Source organism: Mesocricetus auratus, unplaced genomic scaffold, assembly GCF_017639785.1.
Source record: "Mesocricetus auratus isolate SY011 unplaced genomic scaffold, BCM_Maur_2.0 Super-Scaffold_100691, whole genome shotgun sequence".
Lineage (NCBI taxonomy): Eukaryota > Metazoa > Chordata > Mammalia > Rodentia > Cricetidae > Mesocricetus > Mesocricetus auratus.
Genome location: NW_024429267.1, coordinates 57,384,966 through 57,399,202, shown reverse-complemented (window position 1 = coordinate 57,399,202; position 14,237 = coordinate 57,384,966). Strand labels below are relative to the sequence as shown.

Genomic DNA, 14,237 nt, shown 5'->3' with positions numbered 1-14,237 from the left:
TATGAGTGTGAGTGTGAGTGTGTGTGTGTGTGTGTGTGCCTATAGAAAGAGATCATGGTTGTAGAGACTTGCAAGTTCAGGCAGTGTAGACCCACAATCTGAATCCTGAACAGAGTCATATTTTGGGATTAAAGGTGTGCGCCAACAACGTCCGGCGGTGCATGTCTATCTTTGAATCTTTGCAAGTTCTCCTCGAAAAGTTGTGCATAAACAATAGAACTGCAAACCAAACCCACACTGAGATAGAATTTCCTCAAAGCCCACATAAAAAACCCAGGTGTGTTGGTCCTTGCAGTACCAGAGCTGGGGAGGTGGAGACCTAGGGGTGCTCTGGCAGCCAGCCCAGCCTCTCCAGTGAGTTCAAACCAATGAGACGCCATGTTTCAAAAGCAGCATTCTTAAGAAACATGATGATAGCGCCCAAGGAACACTTAAGATTGACCCCTCTGGGTTTTACACAAGCACACACACACACACACACACACACACACACACACTACATGAGCTACCACTAGGTCCAGTAACCTGGTAGCTGACAGCACCGCCACACCCATGTGCCACTGTGCAAAGAGGCTTGGAGGCCAGGCAGGCATCCACACTGCACCTCAGCAGGATGCCTGGACAGATGGAGGGAGACAGTGCACACATCTTCTCCCAGATACTTGCTTGGGGTGATAAACGTCTCCCATTTTATTGCGAATGAGATCTTTCTTTTCCATTATTTTTTTTCCTAAGTGGTTACTGTTGGACATAGGAAAGGTATTGATTTTTGTGCATTTATTTTTGTAGCTGGCTGCCTTACTGATCTCTCATTATTTCTAATAGTTTTTCAGCTTGAATTTCCCAGAGGGTGGGGGAGGTTTAAGCAATATGACAAGCTTGACCAAATTACACAAAATCAGCCCTCAGTGCTGTCTGTGTTTTGCGGGAGTGCGGAAAGGCGGGACGAGAACACATGAGCTACACGTGTGAAGCCTGTTTCCATCCACACCAGCATGTCCGCATCCTGTGTGCTCACTGCACCCCTGGGAGATGACTGCTCACCACACCCCCAAAGATGGGTTCTCACCACACCCCTAGGAGATCCCATCTTCCAATGCGGCAAAGACAGTTCTGGAAACCAGGCTCAGAGCAGTCCTCTGTGGGGACAGACAGTCCCAATTTTCAGCCTTGCCGGATGTTGTTGGATGGCAGGAAATCTATCTGGGAGAGGCCCAGAGCAGGGTCTATCTAAATGTGACTGTTGCCGCTCTGGTCCAATCTGGGCATCTCACGGCCTGCTCTCCAGGCAGCCCTCCAGCCTGAGCGTCTACTATCTGCCGGCATAGGGAGCAGGAATCCACACGTGCTACAGGCCTTGCCTCACCTGCGCCCAGAGCAGCTTCCTTCTGCGGTAGGCAGCAGTTTCTGCAGCGGCTCCCAACGCCAAAGTCTGAGCTGAGAGACTGTGAGTGCTCAGCCCTGGCAGTTCCTATTTATGAACGGCAAACCGGAAGGTTCGGTAGCATCGTAGAAGACGAAGCGGACAGAGAGTAAGAGAGGCTGGGGAGGAAAGCGGAGTGCTGTCTTCCGGGAGACGCCACCCCGGTGCTCATGAACTCACTGCAACTCTGGTGACCTGCACAGGAGCCAGCCAGCCGAAGTTCCAGCACGGACAGGAGAGGAACTCGTGAGGACCTGCCCCGCACTGGGGGCTGTTGGCAGCTGACCGTCATTCTTTGAGAGCTTGGCCACTGGAGGATTCCCCATGTTGTAGTAGATGGTTCCTCTTCCTCACACATCAATCATATAGGCAGCACTAACTGTACACAGTGAGGAAGAGGGGGGAAATGAAATTGAGAGGGAGTTAGCGGGGGAAAGTGGGGGTGTCTCTGATCATACTTAATTATACGTGCATACAGAGGATCCAGTCCCTTCCTCAGATGACCTCCGAGAGCAGAACATTCTGGCCTGTGTGCCTGACTCTGTCAGTGCCTTGAGCCTACGAAGTCTCTCTCGGATGCTCTTTGCTGCGTGCTTGGGACTTTAACGCTCAAGGCTCTGCCAGACCCCTCTGCGCTGGTGACTGTTGCCAAGTCGACAGGATGTAGGATCTCCTGGGAGAGAGCCTGTGGTTTCCAGGTTAGGGTAGTGAAAGTCCTGAGACCCAGTCTAAATACCAACACCACATTCTATGTGGACCGGATGGAGTCCTTGCTGGATACAAAGGAGAGAGTGAGCTGAGCCCCAGGGAACATCTCGACAGCCATGGTCCCTGGCGTGTGTGCACCATGACAGCCACCTCTGCCCCCGCCACCAGGGTGAGCCGTGTCCCCTCCTCCCGAAAGCTGCTCTTTGCCAGGTGTTTTGTCACATCGACTAGAAAAGGAGACGATTCTTCCCGCCCCGTGTGCAGCTGCTGTGCAGGCCACCTGACCGGCCTCTGCCCTCTGGACCTGCTGCCCCTTTAGGGCGCAGCCCATGGACTCCTACAGCAGCTCCCACACCCGTGACACTGGAACTACGCTCCGTGAAGGGTCAGGGTGACGCCACCGCCTGCAGAACTGCGGCCCCGCTTTCACCCTGGGCTGCCCAGAGCCCACGTCACATTTAACACAGGGCTCTCACGGGCTGGGGAGACAGCTCAGCAAGCTAATGAGTGTAATCCCCAGAATACATATTTAAAAAAAAAAAAGCCAGGCATGATGGTGCTTGCAATCTCCGTGCTCGGAAGCCCACCTCACCGGTGAGGCCCGAGTCCCAGGGAGAGGCCCTGTCTTAAATAAACACAGTGGACCATTCTGAGGAAAGACGAGGGTTTGTCCTGTGATCGTATGCACACAGACAGACAGACAGACACACACACACACACACACACACACACACACAGAAAGAGAGAGAGAGAGAGAGAGAGAGAGAGAGAGAGAGAGAGAGAGAGAGAGAGAGAGAGAGAGAGAGAGAGAGGTGTCCACCTTCAGCATTTGCTTCCGGTGAACCTGCCTGAGACCCAGCCTGAGAACCTGCCCTCCCCCTGCCCGAAATCATGGTCTCCCCATCTGTCAGGAACACCTGGAAAGTCCTGTGAGGAGAGGATGTGGGTGATGTCGTGGACTGAACTGCATCCCACCAAACTCCACACGCTGCTGTCCTCAATTGAGACGGGGCCTACAGGGAGGTAGTCAGGAGGGTGGGGCCCTGACTGAGTGTGTTAGTGTCCTACAGGAAAAGACATGGAGAACTTGTGTTTCTCTCTCCTCGTCCACAAACACACGGGGAAACGGTGGCCAATCTACAGACTGAAAGAAGGGGCTCCAGAGCGAGCCAAGCCTGAGTCTGTGCTCACCCGTCCATCATCCTGGACAGTGCGGGAGTACCCTCCTTAAATTGATCTCTGAACTCTACAGGTACACTGTGGCATGCAGGCACCCTTATATAAATAAAAAGATACATAAATGCATAAATAAAAAGATAAATAAATGTATTTTTTTCCTTTGAAAAAGCCTCTGGTACCCAGGTGTCTTCTGACTCTGCCTCCTGACAAGAAAGGGGCTCAGTAACCTCAGATCCACTTCCGAGAGCATGCACACAGCACGGAGGGGACTCGCCCAGCATCCCCTGGAAACTGCAACGGACACGGCACTCTGCTCCAGGTTCTATTCCACCGTCCAGAACTGCAGTCCAAATTTGGGAAGCAGGGGAGGTCTTTGGATCCCAAAGGCTGCTATAAATGCCTGGAAAAGAGAGTGACATGCTATCCCAGGATGGGAAGGAAGAGAGAGTGACATGCTATCCCAGGATGGGAAGGAAGAGAGAGTGACATGCTATCCCAGGATGAGAAGGAAGAGAGAGTGACATGCTATCCCAGGATGAGAAGGGAAGAATAAAAAACGGAGAAAGTCAGGCTTTGAGACAGCCACCTGCAGACACACACCCCGAGTCTGCAGACCGACCCACCCAGGAGTTCTAAAGACCTTGTTGTTTTCAGGCAAAGCAGCGGGGACCTCAGCTGCTGGGGATCAAGAGAGGCCCGGGAGAAGCAGGCATCAGCATGGCAGGAGAGCTCCAGGGCATCAGGTGAGCAGCCCCGCCCGCCCGCCCATCAACCCAGCCAAGGTCTCACCTGCACAGGTGGGACTGACTCTTCCTGTTCTCACAGGCCTTTGCCTTAGGCAGGAGGCTGCCAGTCTATTTTGGGCCACAGCTGCCCAAAGCAGTGGTTTTCCATTCTGAGGCTGGATAGAGCCTAGAGCCTGACTGCAGCAGAGGAGAAAGGAGACAGTTAAGAGCTGTTGGGACCCATGACCCATGCGTGTGCATGTGGGTACGTGTGCCCGAGTGTGAGCACGCACATATACACACACACACACAGATACACACACACAGACATACACACAGACACAGACATACACACACACACAAACACACACACCCCCTCTCCATTGCCACAGGCCACTGGGATCAGAGTGTCACTTCTCCCAGAAGCAAGTGACAGAAGCAGCTGTTACAGGTGGTGACCCTCCACGGGGCTTCCCTCCTCACAGCCCCCGGGCTCCCTCAGAAGCCTGGGCCCACCCAGCAATACAATCTTCCAAGTCATAGCTTCACCTTTCAAAGAAAGGTAGGGGGCGCAAGGGGCCACCTGGGGTTTGGCAGATGGCTGGTTCTTTTTCCGGGGGGCGGCAGGGTGGGGCTGAGGGGGTGGGTAGTTGGGGGGGCTTCCCCTGTTTCACCACCCAAAGCAAATCAGCAACTGAAAACTGGTTTATGGTTTTGGATTTTTCTAATTTCAGATCAACGAGATTGTGGGTTTGCAGTCATCTCAAACCAAATCTAAACATTGGGAGTTGTTGTAGATTCGTGGGGTGAAAAAGTGGGGGGGAAGGGAACTTTGGGTCACATGACTTCTATGCGGCGGAAACTTAATGAGAAACACACCACATTCCCAGAACCCTCTTTCTAGTCTGGGCTCCCGCAGAGATAAAAGGTCACAAGAAGAGAAGGAGGGAGTGGACGGGAGCCTGTGGAGATGGGAGGCGCTGTCTGACTGGAAAGTAGGCCCGAATTTCATCCGAGCTGCTATCGGGTCTGATAGCCTAAACTGATTATTTTCTTTGAATGCCAGATGTGAGGAGCGTTCATAAAGGAACCTCAAACATCACCAGCTGAAAAACAAATCGACCCAAGCCACATGCATGGCAGCACAAAAGGCAAATTTGCAATCCCAGACTGTAGGGAAAACTGAAGCAGTTGGGCTGGGGAAAGGCCTGGCTGGGACCACACAGCCCACCGCTTCCCCCACAGGCCACAGGGCAAGAGAGGGAGAAGGAAGGCAAGGCCTGGACACTCGGGGCTCCTGGAGATGACCGGGCCTTCTGGTCCGCATCTCAGAAGACACACACCCCAGGTGATCACCGACTCTGCTTCCACAGGAGAGAAATTGCACAGCTCTGCAAACTGAGGGTCCCACTATGGACGAAGCTGGTCTGTCCGGCCACCCTGCACTCAACAGTGTCCCTTCCATGAGCCTGTGTCCAAGGATCCCCACCTCAACGCTCCCGTGTCCAAGCTTAGGGCCGGGCACACAGGCAGAAGCCGGGTCTGCTGCCCAGGCCGTGCACACACCTGCACTGAGAATGCTAACCCCTCCCCACACACTGTCTTCTGGGGACAGGCTTCATCCACACATTGTAAGCCACCCGGACAGAGTCCAGAGAGATTTGCAAAGCCAAATCTCTCCCCCAACGCCGGATGTTCCTGTCTGCACCCGAGGACAGACTGTAGGGCACTGTAGGGCGTCTGACCCCTGGGTATATACGTCGCTATCAGTCACAGGAGCCCAGTGACATCTAGAGGGGCTGGGCCTGAAAGGCCCCTCCGCGTGAGGGACAGTGGCCTCAGTGTGAAGAAGACAGTGACCTCAGTGTGAAGAAGACAGTGACCTCAGTGTGAAGAAGACAGTGACCTCAGTGTGAAGAAGACAGTGACCTCAGTGTGAAGACAGTGACCTCAGTGTGAAGAAGACAGTGACCTCAGTGTGAAGAAGACAGCGACCTCAGTGTGAAGACAGTGACCTCAGTGTGAAGAAGACAGTGACCTCAGTGTGAAGAAGACAGTGACCTCAGTGTGAAGACAGTGACCTCAGTGTGAAGAAGACAGTTACCTCAGTGTGAAGAAGACAGTGACCTCAGTGTGAAGAAGATAGTGACCTCAGTGTGAAGACAGTGACCTCAGGGTGAAGAAGACAGTTACCTCAGTGTGAAGAAGACAGTGACCTCAGTGTGAAGAAGACAGTGACCTCAGTGTGAAGAAGACAGTGACCTCAGTGTGAAGAAGACAGTTACCTCAGTGTGAAGAAGACAGTGACCTCAGTGTGAAGACAGTGACCTCAGTGTGAAGAAGACAGTTACCTCAGTGTGAAGAAGACAGTGACCTCAGTGTGAAGAAGATAGTGACCTCAGTGTGAAGACAGTGACTTCAGGGTGAAGACAGTGACCTCAGTGTGAAGAAGATAGTGACCTCAGTGTGAAGACAGTGACCTCAGGGTGAAGACAGTGACCTCAGTGTGAAGAAGACAGTGACCTCAGTGTGCAGAAGACAGTGACCTCAGTGTGCAGAAGACAGTGACCTCAGTGTGAAGACAGTGACCTCATTGTGAAGACAGTGACCTCAGTGTGAAGAAGGACGGTGACCTCAGTGTGAAGAAGGGGCCCGGCTCATCTCCCCAGTCTCGTCTCTCATCAGGACTCCTGGTCCAGTGGACTGGGAGTGCCAGCCCGCCCGCCCGCCACCTACCTCAAGGCCTTTGCACACTGTCCTCCTCTGTAGCTGCCTGGCCTGTAAACCATGCTCTCCTCCATACAGCTCTCCTTACTTCTGTCTGCCATGCCCTCCCCCCTTCCCCCTGCATCCCGCCAGTGCCTACCTCACGGCTCCTGGAAAGAATTCAGCAAACATTGGCCACTCCACTAACAACCTGGCATGTGCAAATAATTCCCAGTGCTGGGGACTGTGCTTGAGACCCCGCCCGTGTGACCCTTTGACTTTGGGATTGTCCCAGAAGTTTCCTTCAGGTGGCTCACCTTCCCCGGGGGTACCGAGAGACAGAGGCTATTTTAGTTCAGGGTTAGTAGGCCATAATGACCTGTGACCAGTCCAAAGAGGTGTCACCCAGCCATGACTGCGAGTGTGCAACGAGCTGGACTCCACCAGTTTTCCTCTTACTTGCCTTTGCCGGCGTCTGAGCACCACCTAGTGGCAGGTGCTGGTCATGGCATCCACCTACGCAGGCCCTTTCCTTTTTAGGACAAAATGGACACTTTTGAAAAAACCTAGCTCATCTGTGGCCCGACCCTTTGCAATCTGATCTACAGAACCTTCCCCGAGCAGGTCCCTTGGCTGCATCTGTATATCCTTCAGGCACCAACCTTCCTAACTGTAAACCTGGCCAGGCTGATGTGTGTTTTCTCTCCTGTCCCCCCCCCTTTATAGCCAGACTCTAGGATGTGCCCAGGGCAAACTGGAAGGAAGATGAGCAGAGGCATCCAGAGACCTGAGTTCTAACACTCTAGCTTTGCTCGAGAGTGAGGTGAGCCTGGGCACCCCATCGGAGCACCCGACCTGTCCCTGCCCGACAGTAGGGTAAGTCTCCATCCCTGATGCTACATCGTGGTGTAGTGGGTTTGCTTTTTTTTTTTTCAGTTTATTTTAGGTGCATTGGAGTGAAGGTGTCAGATCCCCTGGAACTGGGGCTACACACAGTTGTGAGACACCATGTGGTTGCTGGGAACTGAACCCAGGACCTCTGGAAGAGCAGCCCCAACGCTCTTAACCTCTTAACCAACGAGACATCTCTCCTGTCCCCTGTAGTGGATTTGCTAAGCAAACACCTGACACTTCTCACCAAGAAGCCAGAGGAGAGCCAAGGCAACTGTAGCATGCTCACAGGCCAGGGGAGAGCCCTGATAACCACACGTGCTCACAGGTAGGGGAGAGCCAAGGCAACTGTAGCATGCTCACAGGCCAGGGGAGAGCCCTGATAACCACACGTGCTCACAGGCCAGGGAAGAGCCATGACAACCACACGTGCTCACAGGCACACACCGCTGTTCCTTGCCCTGGCTCACCCTGAGCCCTCAACACCCTGCCGTGCCTTGCTCCCCACCTCCTGAATTGCCCCCCTAGTCTGCCTTTAGGCTGGACAGGCCCCTGAAGCCTGTCTGTGTGCTCTCGACTCTCTGTCCTACACAGGGTCCTGTGTGCAGTGGGCGGCCATGCCCACTCCATGCTGACTCAAACACGAGCTAAGGAAAGTTACCCCTCTGGGGTGAGAAAAATGCCCTCCTGGGTTTTCTCCCATGGCCTGACCTGCTTCCGCTCGCTCGGCTGCCGGCCCCCCTGTGAGGCGGAAAGGGACTGCACGTGTCTCTAGGCTGCACTGCATTACCTGCTGCTATGGCATCTGACTCTCAGGCAAACTGGCAGCTCACACTCCCTGCCTGGCAGCTCAGAGACAGGGCGGGTTCCAGAAGCTGGAGCTGGGAGGGTGGCAAGGGCCGGGGGGTGAGGCATGCGGGGAAACCCCTCTGCTTCTCAGAGGCCCCACAGGAAACTCAGATGCCACGGGAGACCCTGGCTGGGAACAGTTCTGGTGGTCCAGCGGCCAGAACCCGCCCTGTGCCCTCCTAGGGGGACAGCTGCCACTCAGCCAAGCTCTGCCACGTGGGGACCAGACTAGGGCTGCCCAGAGAAGCTGTGAATACAAATGGCTACGCAAGAGTTTTAATTATTGACTAGCAACCTTTCAAACTTGTGAACAGGGCAGACACGATGGCTCAGCAGGTAAAAGGCACTCTCTGCCAAGACTGATGATCTGACTGCAACCCCTGGGGCCCACATAGTGGAAGGAAAAGAGTCACTCCCAAAAGTTATCCTCTGGCCTCCGTAAGTGCAATACAACACACACACACACACACCCTATATTATCCTAAATTAAAATATAAGGAGATAAATAAAAATTATGAACACTGTATGAGCCACATAGGACACCCCCATCACACATCCATGTCTGATTTCCCTGTGACTGGCATCTTCAAAATCAATACAAGACACAAAGCCTTAAGTCTTGGGCCATTGGGAAGGCTGTTGGGGCTGGAGAAAAGACTGGGCACCCCTGCACCCCCAGGATAAACTGCATTAGGATGAGGGGGGGTATCCTGAGGGTTATAATTGGCTCTCACTCTGGGTTCTGGTTGATTACTTAGGAAAATGTGTTGGGGCTCATTTCATTTTCCGATCTTGTACTGCTTTAATGAAAATTTATTACCAGCAGCTTTCTGAACTGGAAAGGAAGAAATTGAAAATACACATCTGTGTATAAGTAAACAGACGTGTGGAATGAATGAATGCTTTTAGATGAGATGCCCCAGTTACGCTTATGAAAAATGAATAAGGGGGCCTTCAGCCTTCCACATGAAGACAGCACCCGTGGAGACAGTGCAGTGACAATGTAGGTTTAAGAGTGTGTTTGGGGGCTGGAGAGACGGCTCAGTGGTTAAGAACACTGGCTGCTCTTCCAAAGGTCCTGAGTTCAATTCCCAGCAACCACATGTTGGCTCACAACCATCTATAATGGGATCTGATGCTCTCTTCTGGCTGAAAGGCACGCATGCAGACAGATCATTCATACCTAAAATATACATAAATAAAAATTTTTTAAAAGGAGTGTGTTTGGGACAACCACGGAACAGCATAGAAAGCATTAGGAATCAAAAGATCTGGGGCCAAGAGAGGGCCCAGCAGCCTAAAGCATTAGATGCGTGAGTCTGAACATCGAAGCCCAATCCTTAGCATCCACATTTAAAAAAATGAAGCCAGTTGTGGGAGCATATATCTCTAATCTAAACACTCCTGCTATGATGAGATACAGGCAGAGGCAGGAAAATCACCCAAAAGCTCACAGGATGGCTAGCTTACGGCATACAACTGCCTGTAATCCCAGCTCCAGGGATCAGAGCCCCTGCATGCACGCACGCGCACACACACGCGCACACACGCACACACACACCTACACATACACACATGTACACACACACACCCTCAACCCAGAGGTGTGACTGAAGTCCAAATGCCATGGAGGTGTGTCCAACCTTTCCGCACTGCCATAAGACTCTCTGGTTTGCAAAGTCCATGCCATTTGCAAGGAACACACCATCCAGTTGCAAGAAAAATTCCATTTTAAATAAGTTTACAGTTTTGTGTTGGCACGGACCCACGGCTGTTCTTGGCTGCATGCAGCCACTGAACTGTAGGTGGGACACACTGGAAGTTTCTTAGCCTCATCGATAGTCCCTACTCTACCCGCTGGGGTCATTTGCTGGACCAGTGAGAGCGAGCAGAGGCTTCAAGGCTTCAAGGGCTGATGCAGGCTACCCTGAGCTAGTGTCTCCTTCCCCCTGTGACCAAGGCCAGAGTTCCGTCACGGAACGCAGCAAGCATACAGGACACAGGTCTGCCAACTCACAACACACACACACGTGATGAACGAGACCTGTTACTTTTTGTCATTAAATACCGACTGCTTGTTAGCACAGCGCTGCCCGATCCACCGTAACTACTAACGGTCTGTAAGGGCCAGGCTCTTCACTCAGAACAAAACAAACAGGGGCTGGAGTGATGGCTCAGTGTTAAGAGCATTTGACCCTGAGTTCAGTCCTCATGACTGGGACTTCAGTTCCAGGAGACCCGACGCCCTCTGCTGGCCTCCTTAGGCACCTGCACACACAGGCCTAGAAAGCATGCACACACGTACTTCAATAAATAAATCTTAAAAGAATGAAACCTGTGCCGGGCGTTGGTGGCGCACGCTTTTAATCCCAGCACTTGGGAGGCAGAGGCAGGCGGATCTCTGTGAGTTCGAGGCCAGCCTGGTCTACAAGAGCAAGTGCCAGGACAGCCTCCAAAAGCCACAGAGAAACCCTGTCTCGAAAAACCAAAAAAAAAAAAAAAAAAAAAAAAAAAAGAATGAAACCTGTGCACACCTATTTCAGGCCCCAGAAGTACCTGTGACTGTGCAAAGCAGTGAGGACAGCAAATCGCGCCCCTATCCACCCTGTCCTCCATCCGCTTTTGTATTTCACGGATAATACTATGTTGGCATGTAGATCATTCTGTGAATTTCCCTCAAGACAAGAATCCTGTCTTTTCATCCGTATTTCTCAAACAACAAGGGTAACAAGGACACACAATTAAACCTACAAACAAGACACAATTCTCTTGGAAGCAAAACAAAAATCTGAACAGGTTGTACAACTGGTTCAAACAGGTTTATCCCTCATTAGTCATCAAGTGAATGCAAATTTAAAACCCACAGTGAGATACAGTTCCAGCAGTCAGAAGGGAAAGTCAAAAAGACTGGGGGGGAGGAACAGTGTAGCCAGTGCTTTCTGACTGGCTCTGAGGCCGCCCGCAGGGAACCCAGGCCTGGTCAACAGCCAGTGGCTCCGGAGGTCACAAACTGCAGGGGGCAACTGACTGTAACAGTACATCAGGTTACCTTCTAAAAGTTTTACACCCCGGATCGGTGCTCCTCTCAACCCTGTCTGGAGAGACTTCTGTCTGCGGTGATCATCACTTAGTGCGGCGCTGTCAGGTGTGCTAGTGCACTTGGCGGGGGGCGGGGCCGAGGTAAACCTCTGTCTCAGGGCAGTCTGGTCTACACATCCATTTCTGGGCCAACCAGGCCACGCACCAAGACCCTGTCTCAAAACAAACTAAAACCGAAATTGAGTAAGGTAAAGTAAGACGGAAGGGAAGAGCTGGAGGATGGAGAGGAGGGCTGTCTTGACACTGTACTCACCGACTCACTCCAGGTGTCGTTACCTGCATAAGGGCGAGCCTACGAGATCAGTCAGCACCAACTAGCCTCAGCCGGCTGGGGTGAGGGGAGACGGAAAAAAGGGGAGGGGAACACACTGGGGCCCCTGGGGGTGGAGGACTGGGAAGCTGGAGCCTTTATGATCAAGACACATTGTTTATGGGGCTGGAGAGGTGGCTCAGAGGTTAGGAGCACAGGCTGTTCTCCCAGAGGTCCTGAGTTCAAGTCCCAACAACCACATGGTGGCTCACAACCATCTGTAATGAGATCTGGCGCCCTCTTCTGGCCTGCAGGCATATGTGCAGACAGAAAGCTGTATACATAATAAAAAACTTTTTAAAAAAGACACATTGTGTATATGTATAAAATTATTAAAGAATAAGCACTGTTCTCTCAGGGTGGGGCCTGAGTGCAGCCCAGCTGGAGCCTCTACTGGCCAAATGTCACAGAAGACCTCTGCAATGGCCAGCTTCCACAACGTGACACAGGCTCCTGAGAAGAGCATCAGTAGGGACTGTCTACAACAGGCCGGTCTGCAAGCATGTCTGTGGAGGATTGCTGTGACTGGTTAAGTGGTGTGGAAAGACCCCACCCTCTATGGCGACACCGTTCCCTAGGCAGGTGACGCTGGATGACACAGTTCCCTAGGCCGGTGACCCTGGATGGCACAGTCCCTAGGCGGGTGCCATGTGGGCCTCTCCAGAGGGTGGCTTCTTTAATCAAAGACCATGGGGATCCATAAAGAAATATAGCATACTTGCTATGTGCACCACATGCATGCAGTACTCATAGGGGCCAGGAGGGGGCGTTGGGTCCCCTGGAACTATGGTTACAGATGGTTCCTGAGCTGTGTGGGCGTGGGAAAATAAACACAGGTCCTCTGCGGGCCCGCCCCGTGCTCTCTATCACTCAGCCGTCTCTCCAGCCCCCGGAAGAGGACTTTTCCATCGTTTGGGGCTTGGGTTGGGTTCCTTTGCTTTGCTTGGGGAATTTTAGGGCAGGCATCTGCCAGAACAGTTCTGATTTAAAGGAAGCCGCTCACAGTAGCACAGAGGACTGTCAGGGGTGCAGAGCAGTCGGGGTGACACTGTGCCGTGAGATACAGTCTTTTCTGAGGAGGACTTCGCTCAAAGATGGCTTTGCGAGTTAGAGGCGTGGGCCAGAGATATGGCTCAGCAGAAAACTGGAGCTTGCCTCTAAGCCCGACAGCCCGAGTTCAATCCCCTGGGCCCCACTGTCCTCTCCCCTCCACATATGTGCTGTAGAATTCGTGCAGGTGTGCATACATGAGCATAAACCAGCAAATGTGACATGGGAAGCCGGGCGGTGGTGGCGCACGCCTTTAATCCCAGCACTCAGGAGGCAGAGGCAGGCGGATCTCTGTGAGTTCGAGGCCAGCCTGGTCTACAAAGTGAGTTCCAGGACAGCCTCCAAAGCTACAGAGAAACCCTGTCTCGAAAAACCAAAAAAAAAAAATGTGAAATGGGAGCAAGTCCTGATTATTACCCTTATTGGATGCAGAGTGTGTGAAGCGCCTCAACTAGTGTCATCTCCTGTGCGTGTCCCCCAACAAATACATCATCCAGACTGCCTGGGAAAGATACTCAGGGCTCATCCTCCTGCGGCAGAAAAAGAAAGCATTTGGTAGGGGCTGGAGAGAGGCAGATCTCCGAAAGGCCCAGGTCCCTTGGCCCAGCTAAAGAGCTAAATGCAAAGGGGAGACCAGAATGAAAGCCATCAGCAGAATAAAAGATCCGGAGCTCGGAGAACAGCAGGCGGGCTGCAGACATGGAGGCTGGCACTGAGAAGTACACGCACACACACACACACACACACACACAGAACAAGGAATCGCGCTGCAGCAGACTTGCATGCTGGGCTCTGTCTGCACGCTGCTGGAAAAGAAAACTGGAAAGGGAAAGAGTTTTTAATGAACAAGGTACTCCTCTGGCGAGAATTAACTCCCGAGAGCAGGAAGGTAGAGGTGTGGGAGGAGAGATGCGGATTTTATCTTAGTGTACAGAACAGATCTCACGATGGCAGTTTCACACGTGCCCGCTGTTGTACTTGGGGGATATCTGGGCCTCCCCAGCTCTCTCTTTTCCCCCAGTGACTCCCTGCCATTCATGTTCCTCCCTGCAAAGAGTATGTCTTCCTTTTGCTTTCCAGTCACACATGCACACGCTTTGGCACACACAGGCACACACACACAAGTGTATTTTTGTTTCCCTATCCATACATATAGGTAAACTTTTGTGTGTGTGTGCATGTATGCATGTGTATACAGTATATGTACATGTGTGTAGTGTCTGTACACGTGTGCATGTGGAGGTCAGAGGTCAACCTTGGTATCTTCCTCTATTGCTCTCCACCTTAACTTTTTTTA

The 14,237-nt window shown here is 52.4% G+C and overlaps 1 long non-coding RNA gene across 1 annotated transcript; it reads right to left on the bottom strand.

Annotated features, from left to right (window-relative positions):
* Positions 1–666: 666 nt before the first annotated feature.
* LOC121137557 lies at positions 667–6,871 on the bottom strand. Its single transcript, XR_005874838.1, has 2 exons — positions 6,772–6,871; positions 667–1,802 (listed from the first exon to the last, which is right to left on the bottom strand). It is a non-coding gene; the product is annotated as an uncharacterized LOC121137557 (long non-coding RNA).
* Between the last annotated feature and the right edge of the window lie 7,366 nt (positions 6,872–14,237).